At 37.6% G+C, this 23,659-nt stretch overlaps 1 long non-coding RNA gene across 1 annotated transcript in view; it reads right to left on the reverse strand.

Annotated features, from left to right (window-relative positions):
- LOC123608639 overlaps positions 1 to 23,659 on the reverse strand; it is a 390,026-nt gene that overhangs the window by 309,841 nt on the left and 56,526 nt on the right. The window contains exon 3 of the long non-coding RNA XR_006717352.1: positions 8,472 to 8,521. This is a non-coding gene — a long non-coding RNA (uncharacterized LOC123608639). The remainder of the gene's footprint in view (positions 1 to 8,471; positions 8,522 to 23,659) is intronic.

Raw genomic sequence — 23,659 nt, forward strand, 5'->3', positions numbered from 1 at the left:
TATACTCTGTCTCATAAATAAACATTAAAAAAATGTTTTTTGATTTCCAGAAAAAACTATTTTTTATCCCAGATTTCAATAGCCAACCTAATAATCACTCATAATTCATAATAAAAAACATTTTTGAACATGCAGGAAGTCAGAATTTTACCTTAAGTGTACCCTTTCTTAAAATAGAAATTTATTTTCAGAGAATAGAAAAGTATTCCATCAAAACAAAGAAGAAAACCTGGGGGTCCCCAAAAAAATGATTCCCACCCCAAGAGAGCAGTGAAGGGCAAATCCAGGATGATAACCACATAGCTGTGTTAGAGAGACCTAGTAAAGATTGGAGCCAGAAGACAGAGGGTGGGAGTGGAATGATTCAGGAAGAAGATGAGAATAAATACAATAGATAATATGAATGGGAGTTCAGAAAAACTTGAGGATAAAACAAAGACATTTGGTAAGGTGTAAAAAGGAGAATTTATTTGAACAGGAATATTCTCCATTGAGTGGCACAAGCGTAGTAACTTGAATACCACAGACAAGGAAATAAAATACTAGTATATCACTTGACTCTATAATGAACCATTTGCATGTGTGCCCATGTCAGTCTACAACCTTCAGGAAGCAGTAGTCAAGTCAGAGTTAGAAGTGCAAGAGATGTACTAGGTGGAGATACCTATGAAAGATAAAGGGGAGAGGGAGTAGAAGTAAGCAGGAAAAGCTTTCAATGTTCAGTATTATTCTGATACCTGTAAAATGAAAGGAAAAAAGGGAGGCTTGAGTAGGAAGAGCCTAGACTATGATGCCACTCTAAAAAACTCTCAACCAGCCCAACAGGGAGCCAAAAAGCACAGGTTTCCCTCTGCATGAGTCTCATTTTGGGCAGCAACGGCCAGCATCTGAACCTCTACCATGCCCAATCATTGGCTAGAGTTGCCCTGAGATAGTCAGGGAGAATGTATACTCTGCTTGAACACTTTAACAGCTCTCAAAGGCACCACAGCTGCCTGTATTCCTTGCTGCAGAAGTTCTCTTAAAAAGAGACTTGAGGGGCGCCTGGGTGGCGCAGTCGGTTAAGCGTCCGACTTCAGCCAGGTCAAGATCTCGCGGTCCGTGAGTTCGAGCCCCGCGTCGGGCTCTGGGCTGATGGCTCAGAGCCTGGAGCCTGTTTCCGATTCTGTGTCTCCCTCTCTCTCTGCCCCTCCCCCGTTCATGCTCTGTCTCTCTCTGTCCCAAAAATAAATAAACGTTGAAAAAAAAAATTAAAAAAAAAAAAGAGACTTGAATTGCACACTTCCTCCAATATATACAACACTCTGACTCAGACCTCAAGGTCTGACCTCAATACTAATTGTATCCAATTACTTCATTAGCTCAAAATCCAATTGTTTTCAATGATATGCACTGCTTTGTGTCAAGTCCAGATATGTATAGTCATTTGCTACCCCCTCAAAAAAAGCAGGAGTTGGGTGGAATTTGGCTTACCCAATATACCCAATCACAGGGAGGTACAGGATAACCACAATAAAAGCTATTCAACTATCAAATATCTTCAGTGATATGAAATATACTTTATTTGGAAAAACCTCATGAAGGTCACTCATATAGATTATTTTCTCATTTACATTTGAATAACACAGTCATGGTGTTGAATGCCTCTCAGAATCACCAGTGATAACTGAGACTGATCTCTCCATTATCCTTGATTTCTCACCTTTCCCCAAGGGGGAAGTTATATTCTGCACCAAGCCTTAGGAGAGGAAATAAAGGCAGGTCCAAGGACCAAAAGGGTTCATGATAATGGATAAACTAGATTGAAAGCATTGTATATAAGTAATTGTGTATCTTTAAGCTTATTTAATAGGGGGCATATTTTTATGAGATAAAACTTTTATGTGATATGTGTACTTAAATTAAAAATTAATCTTAAATTTGAAAAAAAAAAAACGGCCCTATATTGTAAGAATTCCCAGAGCTCATAAGTGTCTCCATTAGCCAATCTAGAAGACATCAATTCCGCTGTCTGCATATCCATTATCCTCACAGGCCTCTAGTTCTTCCCTCTAGGGGTTTCTTTCTTGTCCATTATCCTCCTTAGATAAATCTGAAGCCTGTCTGCATAACTTTCACAACCTACTTCTAACCAACGTAAGTTTGCAGACTTGAAAGTTGCTTTAGAGGTCAAAAAATCACAAGCTTCAGCAGCCCAGGCACGTGGTTATTTGTCAATAACATTCCCTCAAAAACTCACTAGGCTTCTAGCCTTTTTGTTTTCAAGGAATAAACACAGTCAAACACATCCAAGGTGGTTTCAAGACCTGAGGACTGACATTTTATTTACTATCTCTGTGCTATGCCTACAACACTCTCTGGCACAACCAGCAGTTATTGGAAGCCAACTGAGACTTGGGTGGCAAGGCAACGCCCTTAATCTTATCTCCTCAGCTAGAGAGCCTCCCAGTCTAACTGTGATGCTTGAAAAGGTTTGGGGCCCTATTCTTATCTTCTGCTAAAAATGACAGTTCCATAACTGCTTGAATTTGAATCACACAATCAGTTGACTTTTTTCAGGTGGGCAAGGCCCCAAATTACCAAACCCCTAGTCATCTGAGATTGCCTCAGGCACAAAGTCTCTCAGCAGAGTTATATTCCTTTCCATTTTTACTTGCAAACTAGCTAGTTCTAGCCTGAGTTCTCCTTGCTGTTGTAGGATCTTTTGAAAGAGATATGGAGCAGGCAACAGACACTGAATTTTTCCCTCCATTTTCCCTGGAGAGTTATTGGCTCACCTGGCCCATAATCTGCCAGTCCAGGTATCAGAGGTATACTTGCCACCATTTTGCTACACCATTAAAAAAAAAAAAAAAAAAAAAAAAAAAAAGTCGCCCTTTTTACATTCTGCAACATCTATATCCTTGAAACCAAATGCACCTATTTAAGTTTCTGTTTGTGCAGTAGTACTCCACTTGCACATACCAAATTTTAAATTAATTAGGATATAGGTTTAGCTGCATGAAGTAGAAACCTGAGTTAATGTACCTTTGAAAAGATAGATCATTTCTCTCTTACAAAACAGCAGGATAGAAGTAGGGGGCACATATTTTCTAAATGTTCAGGAAAAACATATCACCAGTTCAGACTTTTCATAATGAGGGAGGATCATTTGCCTATCTTAAAATAACATGACTCAGGGCTTATTTTTAAAACAAGATTTTTAAAATTGGATAATATAAATAACAAAAATGAGTGAGCCACTTTTTATGGACACCCTATAGTTTTATAGTTCTTAATCTAAATTTAAAATTTTATATTTCTCCCTTATGGCAAAAACTATAAGCCACCATATGCACAGACTACACAGTGAGTTGGATTGACTCTCTCATAGCCTTTGAGGTGTATTACAAGAGTCCCAGCCATTATCACCTTTCTTTTGTTATTTTGAAAGGGTTTTTTTTTAATACATTTTGGCTACAGTATCGGTAGTAGATTATACTATAATATTGATAATTTCTAGTGTATTTATTCATTTATTACTAGACCTCAACCACAGTCTTCTTTTTCCCCTTTCACCTCTTTGCCTATAGGATGTACTGTATGTAGTCATGCACTTTGTATAAATATATTAGAAATCTACAAATCTGTTTTGGATTGTTTTATACTGTTGGATCCTTATAATCAAAACTTTTACTAGGGTATTGAATAAATATAGTCTTACTAGAAAATAAAAAAAAAGTAGGGAGCACAAACAGTATAGCCCCTTCCTTTAAGGACATATCTTTGGAAGTATCACATCACTTTCCCTCACAACCCCTAGGCTAGAACACATCACATAGCCACAGTTAAATAAAAAGAAAGCTGGGAAATGGATGGCCATGTACCTCACTAAAAATCCCAAGTTTCTCCTGCTGGAGATAAAGGAAAATCCCTGGGAGAGAGAAGGGAAATCAGGGATAACCAGTCTCTTCTGGCACTCTTCTCCCAGTCTCACCCCCTATTCAACAGAGAACATCCAGATTAATTCTCCTAAGACAGAATTGCCCCCAGAATTTGCTTCATCAAGACTAGTGAATCTCTATTGCCCAGCACATAAAAAATTAGTTTCTCGATGTCCTGACTTTCAAGGCTCCTTAATCATATTTTTTTCAAAGCCAAGATTAAATCTTATGTTTTTCACAAAATCTCAGGCTGCTTCAGCCTGATCTCTCCATCCTCTGTACTCTCAGTAAGGCAGTTTAGCATTTGATTATTCTAATTTTTAGTGTGCATATGTTTTATCTATTAAGAATGATGTGGTCATTATAATAAAGTTCCATGATTTATCATTCTTTTTTATTTCCTCCCCACAACATATATTAAAGTGTAATAGTATAGAGATTACTTAATAAACACACAAGAATTATAAGGGCAATAACTTAAATGTTCAACAAAGAATCTTTATTTTCTTTAATATCATAGTTGAATAAACGTACTATTTGGGTTAGATTCTTCTTACAAGTAAATTTCTAAGAGCTCACAGAGACATTGTTTCATTTTAAAAACATGTATTTCTTCTCTTTCTTAATATTAAAGCATAAAAATTAGCAAAAAATGACAGAAATATAAGTAAATAAAATTAGCTATAATCTCTATAAGAATTGACTAGACCTAATAATACTTGAGTATATATTCTTCAGTGAAAGATATGATTTCAAACATTTCAATGAGAATTCCATGCGCAGGGTCATGGAACTGAGTTGTCAGAAAATTACTAGATTATTTTCTTAAGCACCTTTATGATCTTTCTTACTTGTATCTAAAAGGACTTCTTCAAGCCTGCTAACATTCTTCTCTCTGTACTACTTTTACCAGGGTATATACTTAAGCTGATTTCATTCTTTCAGGATTTGCTATAGACAAATTCATGGCTTTCAGAAGTAGAATGACAAATGACACCCATCTATAGTCATAAAAGAAAGCATATAGTATTTTTATGTGTTCCATTTTTCTAGCCTCTGTTATAAACATTGATAATATAAATTTTCAAGCAAATATGGATACTTACACTATATACATTTTGATATATTTTATAGTCTTCACAATTCGTGGAAAGGGAAAATGAAATATATTTTCTGAACTTTCAAATAAAACTTCCAAAAGATATATTTTCTCTTTAAAATGTTAATCATTAAATTATATCTACATCTTCTTATCTACATCACAGAGTTATGATGAAAATAAATGGAGAAATAAATTTGAAAAAAATCTGAGCTCTTGAAAGGAATAGAATTAATAACATAATATAAAGGTGAAGTACTATTTTATTTACAAATTCAAGATTTATTTTGAAATAGAAGTCACTCTACCATTGTATTTTATATAGAGATATTTCTCAGAATCATTACTTTCCATATCAGTAAAAAACAGATTGTTGATTTCTTTCCTTTTCTCTGTACAGGGTCCTCAGATGTGAAGCATTTCATTGAAATGACCTCTTCTCTACATTGAGAAATTGTGCATCCCACTGAGAGTAAATGGCCATGCACTTGTTTCAAAGGGAAATCACAAACAAGAAGACTGCTCATGAAAAACTTGGAAGGGAATGCACCCACAATAGGCAACAGAATTGCAAAAATGAACACTAGGCATAATATAAAATCAGGAGGCAGTACTACCCTCATAATTGCTCCATTCCTTTACTTTTGACTCATCAAACTGTTATTACTTTCTTAATATTTTCCATATTGGCATCTGACAGTATTAGAAAACCAGAGAAAGGACAGACTCCTAGGCAAAATGTGAGTGGTTATTAAATCCTGGTGATAAACATATGGGTATTTGTTTTACCACTCATTACTGTTCTGTAGTTTTCTTAAGGTGGCATAATAAAAAGTTGCCTTATCTCAAGGTTTCAATCACTTCCATGTCATCAACTAATAGCGCCTTCCCAGCCAGAACTAGGACCAGCAAAGGAATTCACTTTATTACTCTCACACCTATTAAAAATGAATGGTCTGATGTGGTGTCTGATTTTAACTAAATAAGCCAACTAATAAATTTCCAGATAAGGAAAAGTCCTGTCTTCTTTGTCTCTTGCCTCTGTGCAATTTTTGTGATCTGTTTCAAGAATACATCACACTTTGGGGCATCTGGGTGGCTCAGTCAGTTAAGCATGTGACTCTTCATTTCGGCTCAGGTCATGATCTCATGGTAAGTGAGTTCAATCCCCACATTGGGCTCTGCACTGACAGTGTGGAACCTAGTGAGATTCTCCCTCCCTCTCTCTCTGCTTCTCCTCCTCTATATCTCTCTCTCTCAAAAACAAATAAACTTTATATATATATATAAAAGAATACATCACACATGGTCATTTGCCCAAGCAGTCTCTAATACCCTCTAATGGTATCATTTATGTCCATTCCTCAAAAGGATTTCTTGGGTACATCTGGATGTGGGTTCATAGATTTCTATATAAGAATAAATCCTTTTCAGGGCGCCTGGGTGGCTAAGTCGGTTAAGTGTCCAACTCTTGGTTTCAGCTCAGGTCATAGTATCACAGTTCGTGAGTTCGAGCCCCATGTTGAGCTCTCCACTGGCAGTGCAGAGCCTGCTTGGGATTGTCTCTCTCCCTCTCTCTCTGCCCCTCTCCTGCTCACATGGTGTCTGTCTCTCTCAAAATAAGTAAATAAACTTAAAAAAAAAGAGAAAGAATATATCCTTTTCATTGATATATATTTCTTCTTGCCTCATAATAAGACCTTTTCTTTTGCTACTCATATTAAAGAAAAAGAGGGCAAAGTATAGGTTTTATTCAAATGACTTCAATTGGCCACCCAAGGAGCACCTTACACCTTAAACTGATTGTGAAAATAATAGTAAATAGCAATAATTAGTAAGCAATTATTGAGCACTATTTTGCTAGTTCTGGGCTAAGCACTTTAGTTGCATCTTTTCATTTAAATCTCATAATAATAATAATGATACTATGTTTATTATATCTGGAGAGAAAATTTACCTACTTTTCAGCCAGATTTGAGTTATTACTGTGTTTTTATAAAATTTAGAAATTTACAGTGGTATCAGCCCTAGTCACTGGGTCTTATTTGACGTGACTTTTTTCACATTCAAAACCTCTTCATTTGCATTTCCCCTATGACCCCTCTGCAGTAGCCTCTGCCTCTCTATGAAACTGTTTAGGCCTGTCTACCCACATTTGTTTAGGCTGCATAATCACCTTCCACAGATTTCTGTTGTTTATCTTATCCATTGTGTTCCTCCAACAGATCCTCTTACTGTCACCCTCCACCCTGGGCTGCAGCCATCTACTTTTTATATATAAAGTGGGTGAATACAGACTTCAGTCTCCTAAGAATTTCTCCATGGACTGTTACGTTGTTGGTTCCTTGAATCCATTTCTATCTCTTGATTCCACAGTTTCTCCAAGGTTGATTTGGGGAGCAAGCCAACCACCCTGGCCCATTCATCTTCAGAAGAACCAGAAACCCTGATGTTGCTTGTTTATTATTAAAACCTACACTTATGGATGAAATCGCAGTTTATGTGAAATTCTAAAGCCATGGTCAGTGCTTATGTAATTAAACCCAGAGCCAACTGAGGTGTCATGATGAGACATGTGTGGACAAGTCACACACAACACAAGCAGTCAGTGTTTCCACATGATCTTGCTTGGACCAGATTGCATTTGAAAACAACACAAAAAGAACAGACTTGAAGCCACCTGTCTTCTCTGCCTACCTCAGGCTGCTGGAAAGACATACATCAATGTTCTGAGCCACTCATGAAACTTAATTTAGTTTTAAGTCCTGGCCTATCAACTTTTGTAGAACAAGCATCACATAATTTCGCCAGGGCTTAGGGGCACTTGGATGGCTCAGTTGGTTAAGCATTCAACTCTTGATTCTGGCTCAGGCATGATCTCATGGTTCGTGAGACCAGGCCCCATGTTGGGCTCTGTGCTGCCAGGGTGGAGCCTGCTTGGGATTCTCTCTCCCCCTCTAACTTTACCTCTCTCTCTTTCTCTCTCTCTCAAAATAAATACACTTAAAAATTTTTGCTAGGGCTTAATCTGAAAATCTTATATATTAAAAGGGGGAAAACTCTTCCCCATTGCTTCAGCTGCACATTCTTCCTAAGCCTCTGGAGCCCCACTTGGCCCAAATAAACTGCTAAAGCCAGAGCCTGTATAATTCAAGATTGAGCTGCAACAGCTGTGAATCATAGGCCTGAACTCTGTTACTGATGCTGTGGTCAGAATTTAATGAGACACCCTCCAGCCCCGCCACTTGTAGCTATAGCCTTACTAAGGTCTGCATTGCATGCCCCCCATACTTATGGAACCCAGGTTATTTCTCTAATATTTGCCAAAGGTGCAACTCTCACTTTTCTTGAACATCTCACTTCTGATTTAAACAAGGATTGAGACATAATTATGTAAAGCAAGTTTGGTCCATATTAAAATGACCAGTTATATAAAAACAGCCACTCACCAATGAACAAAGCTTCCATAAGCTGTACCACATCAGGATGATAGCTGCACCTATCAGGAATGAAAGAAGAGACTTCATAATTAAAGCCATAGACATTAAAAGGATAATAAATAAATATTATGAACAATTTCCTGCCAATAGATACAAAAACTTACAAGAAACTAGATGAAAACTCTTTTAGAAAAACACAACACACGCACACACAAAAACAAAACAAAACAAAAACTAAGTCAAAATAACCACAGAAGGTAATTAGATTTGTAATTATTTCCCACAAAGAAAACTTCAGTCCAGAATTACTTCACTGGTGAATTCTATCAAACACTAAGGAAGAAATAAAATCAATATTATTCAATCTCTTTCAAGTAACCTAGAAGGAGGAACTACTTCCAAACTTGTTTTATGAGGTTAAAATAATCCTGAATCTAAAACTGGACAAGAACATTATACGGGAAAAAAAAAAAAAACTTGCAGTTCAAAATGCTTCATAACAAGAAACAACAAAATTAAAAGGCAACCTACACAATGGGAGAATATATTGGCAAGTGACATATTGATAAAGGGTTAGTATCTAAAATATATAAAGAACTTGGGGCGCCTGGGTGGCGCAGTTGGTTAAGCGTCCGACTTCAGCCAGGTCACGATCTCGCGGTCTGTGAGTTCGAGCCCCGCGTCAGGCTCTGGGCTGATGGCTCAGAGCCTGGAGCCTGTTTCCAATTCTGTGTCTCCCTCTCTCTCTGCCCCTCCCCCGTTCATGCTCTGTCTCTCTCTGTCCCAAAAATAAATAAACGTTGAAAAAAAAATTTTTTTAAATAAATAAAATAAAAATAAAATAAAATATATAAAGAACTTATAAAACTCAACACCCAAAAAATCAAATAATCCAGTAATCCAGTTTAAAAATGGACAGAATTAAATTAATAACACAAGAAACAACAGGTGTTGGCAAGGATGCAGAGAAAGGGTAACGCTCTTATACTCTTGGTGGGAATATAAATTGGTGCAGCCACACTAGAAAACAGTATGAAGTTTCCTCAAAAAGTTAAAAATAGAACTACCCTACAATCCAGCAATTGCATCAGTAGATATTTACCCCCAAAATACATAAATACTAACTTAAAGGGATACATGCACCCCAATGTTTATAATGGCATTATCAACAGTAGCCAAATTATGGAAAAACCCCAAATGTCCACTGACTGATAAATGGATAAAGAAGATGTGGCACATATACACAATGGAACATTACACAGCCATCAGAAAGAATGAAATATTGCCAGGGGCACCTGGGTGGATCAGCATGGAGCCTGATTGGGATTCTCTCTCTCTCCTTCTCTCTCTCTCTGCCCATCCCCTGCTCTCTCGCTCTCTCACTCTCTCTCTCTCTCTCTCTCTCTCTCTCAAAATAAATGAAGTTTTTTAAAAAGAAGGATATCTGGGTGGCTTGGTCAGTTGAGCACCTGACTCTTGGTTTTGGCTCAGGTCATGATCTCATGGTTTCATGGGTTCAATCCCTGGGTCAGGCTCTGCTCTGGCAGTGCAGAGAGCCGGCTTAGGATTCTCTCCCTCCCTCTCTCTCTGCTCCTCCCCCACTCATGCTCACTCACTCTCTCTCTCAAATGAATAAACTTTTTTTTTTAAATTTTTTTTTTTCAACGTTTATTTATTTTTGGGACAGAGAGAGACAGAGCATGAACAGGGGAGGGGCAGAGAGAGAGGGAGACACAGAATCGGAAACAGGCTCCAGGCTCTGAGCCATCAGCCCAGAGCCCGACGCGGGGCTCGAACTCACGGACCGCGAGATCGTGACCTGGCTGAAGTCGGACGCTCAACCGACTGCGCCACCCAGGCGCCCCTCAAATGAATAAACTTTTAAAAAAAAAGAATAAAATCTTGCCATTTGCAGTGATGTGGATGGAGCTAGAGAATAGTATGCTAAGCAAAATAAGTCAGAAAAAGACAAATACCATATGATTTCACTCATATATGAAATTTAAGGGAAAAAAAAACAAGCAAAGAGAGATAAAAGAGAGAGAGAGACAAATCAAGAAATAGACTCTTAACTATAGAGAACAAACTCATGGTTACCAGAGGAGAAGTGGGTGGGGGGATGGATTAAATGAGTGATGGGCATTAAGGAGAGCACCTGTGACAAGCCCTGGGTGTTCTACGTAGGTGTTGAATCACTAAATTGTACACTTGAAACGAATATTACACTGTATGTTAACTAACTGGAATTCAAATTAAAACCAGGGAAAAAAGAGAAAAAAACACTTATGAACATGCACATAGAAATCCTCAACAAAGTAGTAGAAAATTAAATCCAGCAATATATAAAAAGGATAATAAGATATGACTAAGGGATGCTTACGCCAGGAATGCAAGATTTAACATGGGTAAATCTAATTAATGCAATCTACATTACCATAGTAAAAGAAAGATATTGAACAATTCTCTTCTAAGATCAGTAACAAAGTGCATGCTTTCATCACTTCTATTTCACAGTATATGACCCTTGGTAAGGGCTAAAACACAGTTAAAAAAAAAAAACCAGAATGTTTTTTAATAGTTACCCTATTATTAACTTCTTGAATTTGTGTGGTCCATTTGTTATAACTTGTTGAACTGATATTGATATACTTCACCCTTTGTGTTGTACAATTCTTTGGGTTTTGACAAATACGTAATGTTGTGTATACACCCGCACAATATCATATAAAATAATTTTACACTAAAAATACTCTGTGCTCCACTTATTCATCCTTTTCTCTCACAAACTCCTCCCACTAATTTTTTTACTGTCTGCATAATTTTGCTTTCTCTAGAATGTCACATAGTTATAATCATAGAATACAGCCTATTCAGATTGACATCTTTCACTTAGTACTATGCATTTAAGTTTCCTCCACATCTTTTCATGGTTTTCTTTTTACTGCTAAATAATACTCTATTGTATGGATGTGTCAGAGTTTGTCCATCCAGTAATCTATTGAAATGCATCTTGGCAGGGGTGCCTGGGTGGCTCGGTTAAGCATCTGACTTCAGCTCGGGTCATGATCTCACGGCCCATGGGTTCAAGCCCCGCATCGGGCTCTGTGCTGTCAGTTCAGAGCCTAGAGCTTGCTTCAGATTCTGTGTCTCCCTCTCTCTGCCTCTCCCCCACTCATGCTCTGTCTCTCTATCAAAAAGTGAATAAACATTAAAAAAAAAAAAAAAAAAGAAATTCATCTTGCCTGCTTCCAGTTTTTGGTGATTCCAAATAAAGTTGCTACAGACATTCATCTGCAGGTTTGGGGTAAACATCTAGAAACATGATTTCTGTATCACATATTAAGCCTGTATTTAGCTTTGTAAAGATATGTCAAACTGTATTCTAAAGAGGCTGTACCATTTTGTCTTTCTACCAGCAATGAATGAGAATTGAGATTTACTGTTGTTCCACATCCTTGCTGGTATTTAGTACTGTCAGTGTTCTAGATTTTATCCAGGAACCTATTTTTAATAATTAGAACTAAATTGAATTTAGCAAGATTGTTGGATTCAAGTTCAGTATATAAAAATAAATTATATTTGTATATACTAGCAACAAACAATTAGAAAACAGTTTAAAATACTACTGATAATAGCCTAAAATGCTTAAGAATAAATTTAATGAAAAATGTATGAACCCTCTACATTGGAAACTAGATATTCCCTGAGAGAATTAAAGGAAGGCCTAAATAAATGGAGATATATGCCATATTCATAGATTGGAAAACTCAACATTATTAAGATATCAATACTTGAACATATTTATCTATATATCCAATTCAATCCCAATCAAAATACCAAGAAGACTTTTTAAAGAAATTTACAAGCTCATTCCATATTTATATGTAAATTAAAAGAATCTAGAATAGTCAAAACAGTTTTGAAAAAGAATAAAGTTGGGAGATTTATAATCCCTGATTTCAAGGTTTGCTACAAAGCTATCATAGTAATTACAATGTGATCCTGGTCTAAAGATACACAAGTAAATCAACTGAACAGAACAGAATCCAGCTATACGCCCACCTGAAAATGGTCAACTGATTTTCAACAAACAAACTAGGGCAATTCAAGAAAGAAAGAAAGTTCATTTTAATAAATAGTACTGGAACAACTGAATCTCCATAAGAAAAAAAAATTCTGACCACTACCGCATACCATGCTCAAAAAATGTAGGAGAATATCTCATGACTTTGGAGCAAATATTTCTCAGATCAGGCCAAAAAAAAAAATCACTAACTCTAAATTCAAAAAATTAATAAATTTTATTCATCAAAATTAAGAATAGTTGCTATTCACAAACACCATTATGAAAATGAAAAGAACACAGACTGGGGGGGGGGGTGGAATCTTCCCCAAATATACACTTGATTAACAACTGCTATGAAAAGTATATGAAGAATTCTGTTATTCAAGGCTTTATCAAAGAAACAGAACCACTAGGAAGGGTGTGTGTGCATGCATGTATGGAAGAAAAGTCAGATGTGAAATGAAGGAAGCAAGGACAAAGGAATGTGCAAGTTTGGGTTAGAATCCCCAAGGACAGACTGGAACCCTTGTAAATCTCTCACCACCTTCAAGCTTCCAACTATTAATTTGCTAGAGCTGCTATAACAAGTACTAAAAACAGGGTGGCTTAGAAATTTGTTGTCTTAGTTCCAGAGGTTAGAAGTCAGAGATCAAAGTGTCAGCACAGTTGGCTCCTTCTGAGGGTTGAGAGAGAATCTGTTCCATGCCTCTCAGATCTTAGCTTCTTAGTTTCTGGTGGTTTGCTGGCAATCCTTGGTGTTCATTGGCTTCTGCTGAACCACTTCAGTCTCTGCTTTCATGTTCACATGGTGTTCTCCCTGCAATGTACGTGTCTGTCTTTGTGTCCAAATCCTCCTTTTTTTTATAAGAATACCAGTGGTGTTGGATTACCACCCACCCTAATGACCTCATTTTAGCCTTGATTACCTCTGTAAAGACCCTATCTCCAAATAAGGCCACATTCTGAGGTATTGAAGATTTGGACTCCAACATATTTTTTGAAGGGACATAATTCAACTAGTATTAGGAGACAAATGTGCACCTAGCCCAGGATTCAGGGCCAAGTAAAGAGAAGCCTGGCTGGACAAAAGGAGCTACAAGTCAGTTGCTGTATCATGTCAGCAAGGGAACTAGTAAACAAGAACCAATGTGCCACCTGCTTTGCTCCAACCTTCCACAGATAAAAAGAAGATGACTATTTTCTCACATATATATCCCAAATTCTGTGCAAATGCCCTCTTGTGGCCCACACTCATCAGAACTATGTAGGTCAGAGTATCCTTGGGATAGTAGTTCCAGCTTAGGTAAGTTGATATAACACAAATGCACCACAAATTCATACAACTCAATAGAATGAAAGTTTTCAAACCAGATAAAATTTTACCCTTTACAATATGACATGCAAATAGCCAGGGAACATATAAAAGGGTATTTACTCTTTATCAGTCTTCAGGAAAATGCAAATCAAAATCACAAGATAATTACTGATTAATAAAAATGGCAATATCAAATGTTCTTGGAAATGTCTTTTTATTTATGTTTATTTTTTAGACAGAGAGAGACAGAGTCCAAGCAGGGGAAGGGAAGAGAGAGAGGGAGACACAGAATCTGAAACAGGCTTCAGGCCCCGAGCTGTCAGACAGAGCCTGACATGGGGCTTGAACTCACAAACCATGAGATCATGACCTGAGTTGAAGTTGGATGTTTAACCAACTTAGCCACCCAGGAGCCCCAATTAATGGGGACGAATTTTTAAGTTTGAGTGTCCAACTCTTGATTTCAGTTCAGGTCATGATCTCAAAGTCGTGCGATCGAGCCCCATGTCAGGCTCCACACTGAGCGTGGGGCCTGCTTAGGATTCCCTCTCTCTCTCCCTCTGCCCTTCTCCTCTGCTCACATTCTCTCTCTCTCTCTTTCTCTCTAAAATTAAAAAAAAAAAAAAAACTTCATGGACTTGAACTGAAAAAAATATAACATGAGAGTATTTTAAATACTTTGCCCAAAGATATGCCAGCTATCTAACTAAAATTTTCAGTTTAAAGTATTTAACTCAGGACCTAAAAGACATTAGAGCCTACCACATATATCAATAATTTTAAATTTTTTTAAATTGATTAATGAGTCTCCCCTAGCTTAATGCCAGAAGTCTCAGTTTGTAAGATATCAAATAAAGGACCCTGACTTTTTACAAGAATTGAAAAAATGGTTCAGAGAAGTAAAATGTTCTATTTGGACAGAAGGTCAAGTGTCAAAGTTAATAAATCTTTTTGAGAAACTGACTTAACACATTAAATTACAAAGCAATCTAGAGTATCCCCTAGGACTTCTTATTCTAAACAACATAAATAAGTAAGCTTAGAAGTAAATAAATATAAGGGAGAGCACAGCAGCTCTACATTTCAATTCCATGGGGCATCATTCACATGAAAGACATGTGAGGAGTGACCCTTAGAATTGTGTAATGCAGTGTCCCTGAGGGTTCAAGGATAAAACAATTATTTTTCAGGACTGTATACTGTTCTGCCTGTCATACTCATAAACACTGTCCTTGTCTGTAGAGGGTAGTCAGTTAAGCACTGTGGTTTATGGAAGGAAGGGAAAGTCAGAACGTATGAAATTCTACCTCAAAGTTATTCCTTTGTATTGATGCTGTTTTAACTCCAAACAACTTTTTATTACTTATATTATTATTAATACCTATGCAAACACTACTGATTTATTGTAGGAAAAAATTTACACACAAAGGAAAAAATCCATAATTCTATCACTTATAGGGGCCTCTTCAAGCCTTCTTTAGATAGTACCTACCATCACCCATACTAGATCTCTCCCTTAGTAGGTGTGGCCTCTGTGGTCACTGAGATGATGACATTTAAGAGATGTTACTGTCCTCCTGATGCAATCGTGGCTTCATAAGGCAAGCAATGACACCATCGTCAATCCCAAGGTATGTCTTTTTTGACCATGGCATACATGTATATCATGAAATCACTTCTCATAGGATAACATTTCCCGATTTTCCCAAGCCTTGTCCACACAACCTCTGCTCCTATAACTCTATATTTTAGATTATATGACAGGGATAGAATCTTTATCAGAAGAAATTAAAGGAGTCAGGAAACTTCATACCCAATTTGGAGATGCTTGTGTCTGAACATCACCTTTCATCTTCTTGTGAACCCTTGGCATCTAGTGAGGTTTAGCATCTTCCCCAAAACACTAAAGCCAAGCTTTAGTGAAAACTCAATACCAAGACGGGATAGCTGGGATTCTACCCCATAGCCAGGATTGGTACAATGGATACAAACACATATTAAATAAAGACCACATCTTGAGTTAGAGAAGATGAAAAGCCTTCTTAAGCATTAAGGGAAGGTAGGTTTTCATGAGTGGCCCAGTAATATAGGATTTAAACAGGGAGCTTAAAAAAATGTCTAAATCTGAAAAATGTAAGAACAAAGGGAAGAAGACATCAAAATCTACCCAATCCCAACAGATTATTCTTTCTTTTAAACTTCCTAAAATATATTTTGTTACAAACACATGAATTAAAATACAATTATTATTTTTCCATGTTAATAAATATAATTCTCCAACATGAATGTAGAGTAATGTAATTCATGGATATTCTACAATTTATTCAGTCAGTCTCAACTGTTGGACATTTAAAGCTTTCCCAGTTTTTACTATACTACAATAAACACATCTATATGTAAGTCTTTATACATATTTCATTATTTTATATATTTTTGAGCTAAGAAGTATGTGGAGGGATGCCTGGGTGGCTCAATCATTTAGGCATCTGAATCTTGTATCAGCTGTCATGATCTCACAGTTCATGAGGTCGAGCCCTGCATCAGGCTCCATCCTGAGTGTGGAGCCTGCTTGGGATATTCTCTCTCTCTCTCTCTCTCTCTCTCTCTCTCTCTCTCTCCCTCTCTCTCTCTTCTCCTCCCCTGCTCACACTATCTCTCCCTCTCTAAATAAATAAATAAATAAATAAATAAATAAATAAATAACTTAAAAAAAGAAGTATGTGTACATTTTAGGGTTTTTTTTTACACATTGAATATATAATTATATATATTTCATATTGACTTCCCAAAAGTTAGTATACTTATTCTAACATTGCATTAGAATACTTGCTTCTTCACAACTTTCCCATAATTAGGTATCATAATTCTGAACTGTTAGCTAATTTGATAAGTATGCAGTGGTAGCACTTTATTTTGATCATAGTTTATCAACCCTTGTTCTAAGGGTTCAGAAGTAGCACTTGCAGAAAAGCAACTACTAGGCTAAGAGGATGCATGCAATGAAGAACCAAGTACTTTGAAATGTGCAGAACTACTACAGGACTATATAGTCAGAGGAGAAGAAACTTGCCAGAGCGCATTTGCAATCGGTGTGTATAAATATCGCAGCCAGGTAGGGAGATAGCTACCAGAAGGTGTGGCCAGAGCTGCCACTGAAACAGCTGCTAGGTAGGAGGCAGGGGCTAGTCCATGAAGGCCACTGAAGAGAGACCCATTAGGCCATCTGCACACTGATCTGTTGACTTCCACAATCAATAAAAAGAAATGAGTATTGGAAGTTGGAAGGGAAGTGCCTTCCTGCCACCATCACCTCAACAAGGTCACTGCAGCACCTTGTAGTAACAAAGATTAACATCAAGCCAGCTGGCAAAGGAGAGATATTAACAGGATTCAGTTCCAGTTTCATAAAGCAAGGCACCGAATGGTGAATTGGGGCTGAGAGACAATAATTAACAACTGGTATATAGGTACAAGATTTTCTGAGTGATCCAACTTGATTCAGTGGTAAAGCTTAAATAATATAAAGGAACAGAAACTTAGTATGTCCTTTTAATCTTAATAACAATACTTAGCAAGACTTTTGACAGATTATTAGAGTCACTGGTAAGTGTCCAAATTACCAACTGTTGTAAATTGGTTGTATTCTTCACTTGTGAATTCTTCACTTCACCATTTATCCACATCTTTTGCCATATATCTTTGCAGTTCTACTTCCTAAAAGTCAGAATCCACTTTATTATCCTTTGAACGTAGGCTGGTCTTGCAACTTGCTTGTGCCAATCAGATATTAACAGATGTGATGCAAACAGAAGCTTGAAAAAACATTTTTATGACTCTGACCACCTCTTGCCCTCTGCCATTGCCATGAAAACATGCCCAGGCTAGCCTACCAGAGGACAACAGACATATGGAGTGAAGTCAAGTCATCCAATGGAACAAGAATTGACCAACAGCCTGTTCATGCCCCATCATGGTAGTAAGCCTAACCAAGAACAAAAGTTGCCTAGTTGCCCTGTGTAGACAACCACAGACACCTGAGCAAGCCCTGCAAAGCCCAGCCCAAGCCAGGGAACACCACAGATTTATAAGCTAAATAAATGCTTATTGTTATAAATTACTGGGTGTGGGGGGGTGGTTGCTTGTTATACAGCATTATAGTGATAATAGGTAACTGATAACGCTGCCCTTCTATATGTTAATAGAAGAAAGCAACATGATTTGTGTACCACATAGGTATATGGAAAGTTGGTATTTCATTATGCAAGTTTAGATTGTTCCCTGTTTTCCCACATTGAAAATATCCAACCTCTGCTTTGAAGGAATGAGCAGGTGTATTATAAGACAGGATGAAAACTTTTTTCAGAAACTAGATTTGAAGCTTCCAGGCGTAAGAGAGTAAACTGCTGCGGAATCTGCTGAGGCATAAAAAAAGAACCTAGCATTTGCAGGCTAGAGGAGTGGTTCCTTTTATCCTTAATGCCTTCAATTTTACACTCCTTAGCACAAGCATACAGACACCCCAACTCATCAAGATCAGTTTAGTCCACCACCATCTTCTCAATCTGTAGGACTACCCTGATATAAATCTCATGTGAAACAGAGAAACATAAAACCTTTTTCTTCAACCCATTCATAATGGGCCATTTCAGGGATGCCACCTTCAGTTGGGCACCTCTTTGCCCACAGGTACTCAAGATCCTCATGCCATTCCCTGGCAGCCTCATGGCCTCCCATGTGTCATCTCTCTCCCATCCTTGGTTTCTTTCCATCCTACTATTTATCAAATCCATTGTGAGCATCTACAACTCACAATGATGGAAATTACAGTGACTGATAACTTAGGGGCAACTGTATCTCACCAGGGAGAAGACAGGCTGGCAGACACCAGTTGTAGAATAGGAAGGAAGATGGGTAGATATCTGGAGAATTAGAATACCTCCTTGGCACTCTGAGCAAGCACCGCTAAAGGAAGGGCAGGCTCCATGTACATGAAACCTGTTTGGTTACATAGTGCCCTGCAGTTAGAAGAACCCCACACCTAGTTTATTGCTGGACTGTGACTCTTCCAATGGCCTCTGCATTTTCATTTTGCACTATGCCCTATGAATTATGCAGCCACATTCATCCGGAGGTAACAGTTAGATCTGCTCCTCATTAGATGTGTTCTGTCTTATATAAAAGAACAGGTTTCATGTCTGGAAATCATTTTATGTATAGTATTCTAGGTGCTACTGACCTAATAAACTACTGAACTCTAATCCTCTAGTATTTTAAACCTCAGTTCCTTCTTCATCTCCATAATTATCCATATACCATGCATACACTCTTAAAGAGTTCAAACAAAATTGGTAAAAGTCTGAAAATTATCTCGGAGAGGACTGTTCTGATCCCCCCCCCCCCAACAGAATACATTTACCATTAATACTCCAGCACCATGTTAAATGTACAGCTGGGACTACTGTATAAATCCCTATCTCTCTTGCCTTAGTTTCACATTCTGTTCTGTGACAGGGCAAATGGAGATCTAAAATGTAATTTTTCCCTAGAGGTAACATTTTATGTACTATTTATTAAACCTACACTCTGTGTCAGGTATCTAAAAGAACACATAAAAATGGCCTCTTTCTAAAATAGCCTTTTCAATTACTTCTCAGTGTCGTACCTTTGTAGCTCTTCCAGAGGCCATAAAGCCCAAGGACTGGACTTTGCTAGAAGTGTCATTACTGCTGCTAGGCAACAATGAACCTACTCACTGGGTTTTTCCATAGTCTCTCCTTGTTGTACTTTATTTTATTCCTTTTCTTATGGAACATTCCCCCACAGTCCATTGATACCCTATCAACATAAGGAAGAAAAACCCAGCCCTTTGACTTTGGTACCCCCTACTTATATATGGATGAGGCTGACTACCTACTTGGTTAATAAAATGACACACAAACTCCCATCCTTCTCAAAATATTCTCACCACTAACCTGGTGAAAAGGCTAAAATTCCAACTTCTAGAGTCATTCTGATATTGAAAACTTTCACCAGAATGATTCTGTTAGAATGCAGCTGATACCTGAAAGAAGCAATACAACCTATATAATATTCAGCAGGAAATAGTTAAATATGAAAATCTCTTCCCTGAGCTTCTGTTAGAAATGCAGAAGAGGTCAATAATGTTTGGGGTCCATCTTCTTGCTACAAGTTGGAAGATCACATACTTATATACCAAACAGGAAGTGACTTTAAACCAGGAGGGGCTTAAAGAATCTTCCCATTGATACAGACCCTAGGGCCCAACTGTAGTACAAAATGCATGTCATTGTAGAACACAAAAATGCAGCCACCAGTGAGAGAAGGAAGAATCAAGGCAAAGAGAACTTGGGCTACAATGAAAACCGAAGGGCCAAGCAAGTCACAAAATCTATCTCTACATTAACAGGGAATTTAGCTACCTAAAATTTTTAACCCATAAAAATGTCTTTTTTTTTTTAGCATGAACTTTGAAATTACTGACAGAACCATAGTCTGTGGTCTGACAGCAAATAGTAAGGAATCTAAAATAAAAAAACAAAAACCCAGTGCAAGCATCACAGAACAAACTATTATGGAGCCCACAAAAGATATCAGAATAACTGAGACAACACAAGACGTGGACAACAGACCAGAACAGAGACTGTTCCCTAGGCACATGTATCTATGATGAACTGAAACATATCACAACTGAACATTTGTGTTTTTTAAGTTAATGTTATGTCAAAATGAGCTTAAATTAATGTTCAGCACTTGTTCCAGAGACTAAGTGTACACACTACACAAACTTTGGTTGTCTTCATAAAGTGGTTAGTCTATAAATCCAAACAAATCTTCAGATATTAAAACATAAACCTAAAGACAGACCTGTTTACCACTGAAAGTCATTCCAAAAAAGAGCAGGAAATAGAAATGCAAACCCTATCTCCAAATACAAAATGAGAAAAGGGTTGCTAAGTTCACCAAAAGGTAACTTGGAATATGGAAAGCTTTCAAAAACAGACTTCTACGTCTGCAAATCTCAGATAAAGTTGAAAAATTGTAGTGTTCAAAGTTACTGGCATGCCCACAGAAAAGCAGAAAAGAAGGGAATAACTGAGGAATCACATATTTAGACAAGCAGTATCATGATGAGGCCAAGTGGAAGAAATATATTCTGTAATGTGAGCACATCTGAAATTACTTGGCTCTGTTGGCTGAGGTGATATAAAGATTAATAAAAGGAGTACACACTCAAGCCTGTTTTATAAGGAAATTAAGTAGAACTTCTTGGTCTGGGGGAAATTCAATTCATTTAAAAATGTATAACAATTAAATAAGAGGCAGTACAAGATTTATATGGATAGGTTAATAGAAAAATAGAGTAAAGGAGCATGAAAAACAAATGACAGATAAAAAATATTCATATTAATGTTGCCATGGAATAGAAAAGATGCAAAATATAACCAAATGCAATCCATTGATATAAAACATTTAGTAAAACAAATGCCTCTATAAAGTAGGACTTCAAAACAGAATTATGCAAGGTCAGGAAGACATAATGAAACAACAGAATTAAAGATAAGTTTGCAAATGCACAAAAGAAATATAAAGCCATTCCAGAAATTAAAACCACAAGAGTCATTAAGAAAGAAAAAAAAAAGAAAAGAAAAGAAAAGAAAAGAAAAGAAAACCTCAGGTACATGGAGAGCAGGATTGAAAGAATTATTAAAAAAAAAAAAAAACGAAGTGAAAATGATTAAATATCAGAAAGAAAATGATGGCTATGGAAGGCAAAAGAAATCCAACATACATATAATTGATACTCCTGAGAGAATGGAAATAAAGGGGATGGCAAAATATTAAAAGTATCATGTGGGGCGCCTGGGTGGCGCAGTCGGTTAAGCGTCCGACTTCAGCCAGGTCACGATCTCGCGGTCCGTGAGTTCAAGCCCCGCGTCGGGCTCTGGGCTGATGGCTCAGAGCCTGGAGCCTGTTTCCGATTCTGTGTCTCCCTCTCTCTCTGCCCCTCCCCCGTTCATGCTCTATCTCTCTCTGTCCCAAAAATAAATAAACGTTGAAAAAAAAAATTAAAAAAAAAAAAAAGTATCATGCAAAAGAACTTTACAAAAATAAAATAAGTTGGTTAAGTGCCCAACTCTTGATTTTGGCTCTGGTCATGAGATTCTCACAGTTCTTAAGACCAATCCCCATGTCAGGCTCCAAGCAGACAGCATAGAGAGGGATTTTCTCTCCCTCTCTCTCTCTCCCTCTCTCTCTCTCTCAAAATAAATAAACTTTAAAAAAAAAGATGCAAATCTACAAACTGAAAAAAACACATCATATCTCTGGAAAAACTAGCACAGAATGGTCAACATCAAGACATATCTTAGTAAATGTATCAGATTCCATCAAAAGATAGAATCTAATTTGATCTGGGAAAGTTTAATATAGGAAAGCTTATTAATTATAAGAGGGGATTGAGGTAATAAAGAATTGGCTAGTGGGGCGCCTGGGTGGCTCAGTCAGTTGAGCGTCAGACTTCGGCTCAGGTCATGATCTTGTGGTCCATGAGTTCAAGCCCCACATTCGGCTCTGTGCTGACAGCTCAGAGCCTGGAGCCTGCTTCGGATTCTGTGTCTCCCTCTCTCTCTGACCCTCTCCTGTTCATGCTCTGTCTCTCTCCCTCTCAAAAATAAAAATAAACATAAAAAAAAAAAAAAGAATTGGCTAGTAAGAAGTAAAAATAATGAAAGAATACAGGAATAGCAGATATAAGGAGTAGCCACTACCCCTAGGGCTGAGATAAGTAGCACGCTCCCAACCCTGCAGCAGAAGTAAAATCCAGACCTTGTTGGAAAAGACATAACATAACTGTGACTCACTGGATATTGAAGAACTTGTTGAAAATCTATCATTTTGTAAAACTATCTTTAGGAAATTTCTATGCCTTAAAACTTGCTGCAAAGCTTCCCAAGAGAGTGTCAGGAGAAGCCATTCAAGGAGAGGTGTCTAGCTGGTGGCATTTCACTGAGAAGTCACTGAAAGAATACAGGGGAAGTTGCTGGCCACTGGGTGCTGCTGACCAAAATGTTACAGGAGCCATGTATAGAGGAAGCAGGGGACCATGGGAGCCAGACACTGGAGAAGCCACAGGAGCTAGGCAATGGAGAAAACCATCCACACTGCTGAAGCCAGACACCAGAAAAGCTGTCTGTTGGGGAACCCATGTGCTGGAGATGCTGCCAATGCTGCAACAGCCTGGTACTGAAGAAGCTGCCCATGCTGAAGGCAGTGGGTATTTGAAGAAGCTACTGGTGCTGACAAAGCTGGCTAAAGAAGCTGTCCATACCAGGCCAAGAGAAGACACCCATGCAGCTGGGTGCTAAAGAATCCATCCATCCTTCCGAAGCCTGGCCAGAGAAACACACTTTCTCCTCCTGTGCGCCTCCCTCACCCTTCACGGACAAAACTCAATATCATGCCATCTGGCAAAAGAGAAATATCTACAAGTCTCCTTGGGGTCCTGGCAACCTGCCAATGGTAATCGTATAGATACTTTAGGATGGGCAGCATTGTTTTCATGTCCAAGTTTTCTTTTCCATATTTGGAATAAATCACCCACATTAAAAAATTATTTCTTCACATATTCTGTGGACTTTTCTTTCTTCACAGGTAGAGGGAAATGGATAATATATAAGATAACAGAGTATTAAAGGATGTCTTTGTTTAATTAAATTGATAATAAAGTTTCCTTCCTAAGTGTGAAACTATCTTCTCAATAGCTAGTTGAGAAATGAAAATGCTTCTATGGCTGAT

The sequence above is a fragment of the Leopardus geoffroyi genome, chromosome B2, assembly GCF_018350155.1.
Source record: "Leopardus geoffroyi isolate Oge1 chromosome B2, O.geoffroyi_Oge1_pat1.0, whole genome shotgun sequence".
NCBI lineage: Eukaryota > Metazoa > Chordata > Mammalia > Carnivora > Felidae > Leopardus > Leopardus geoffroyi.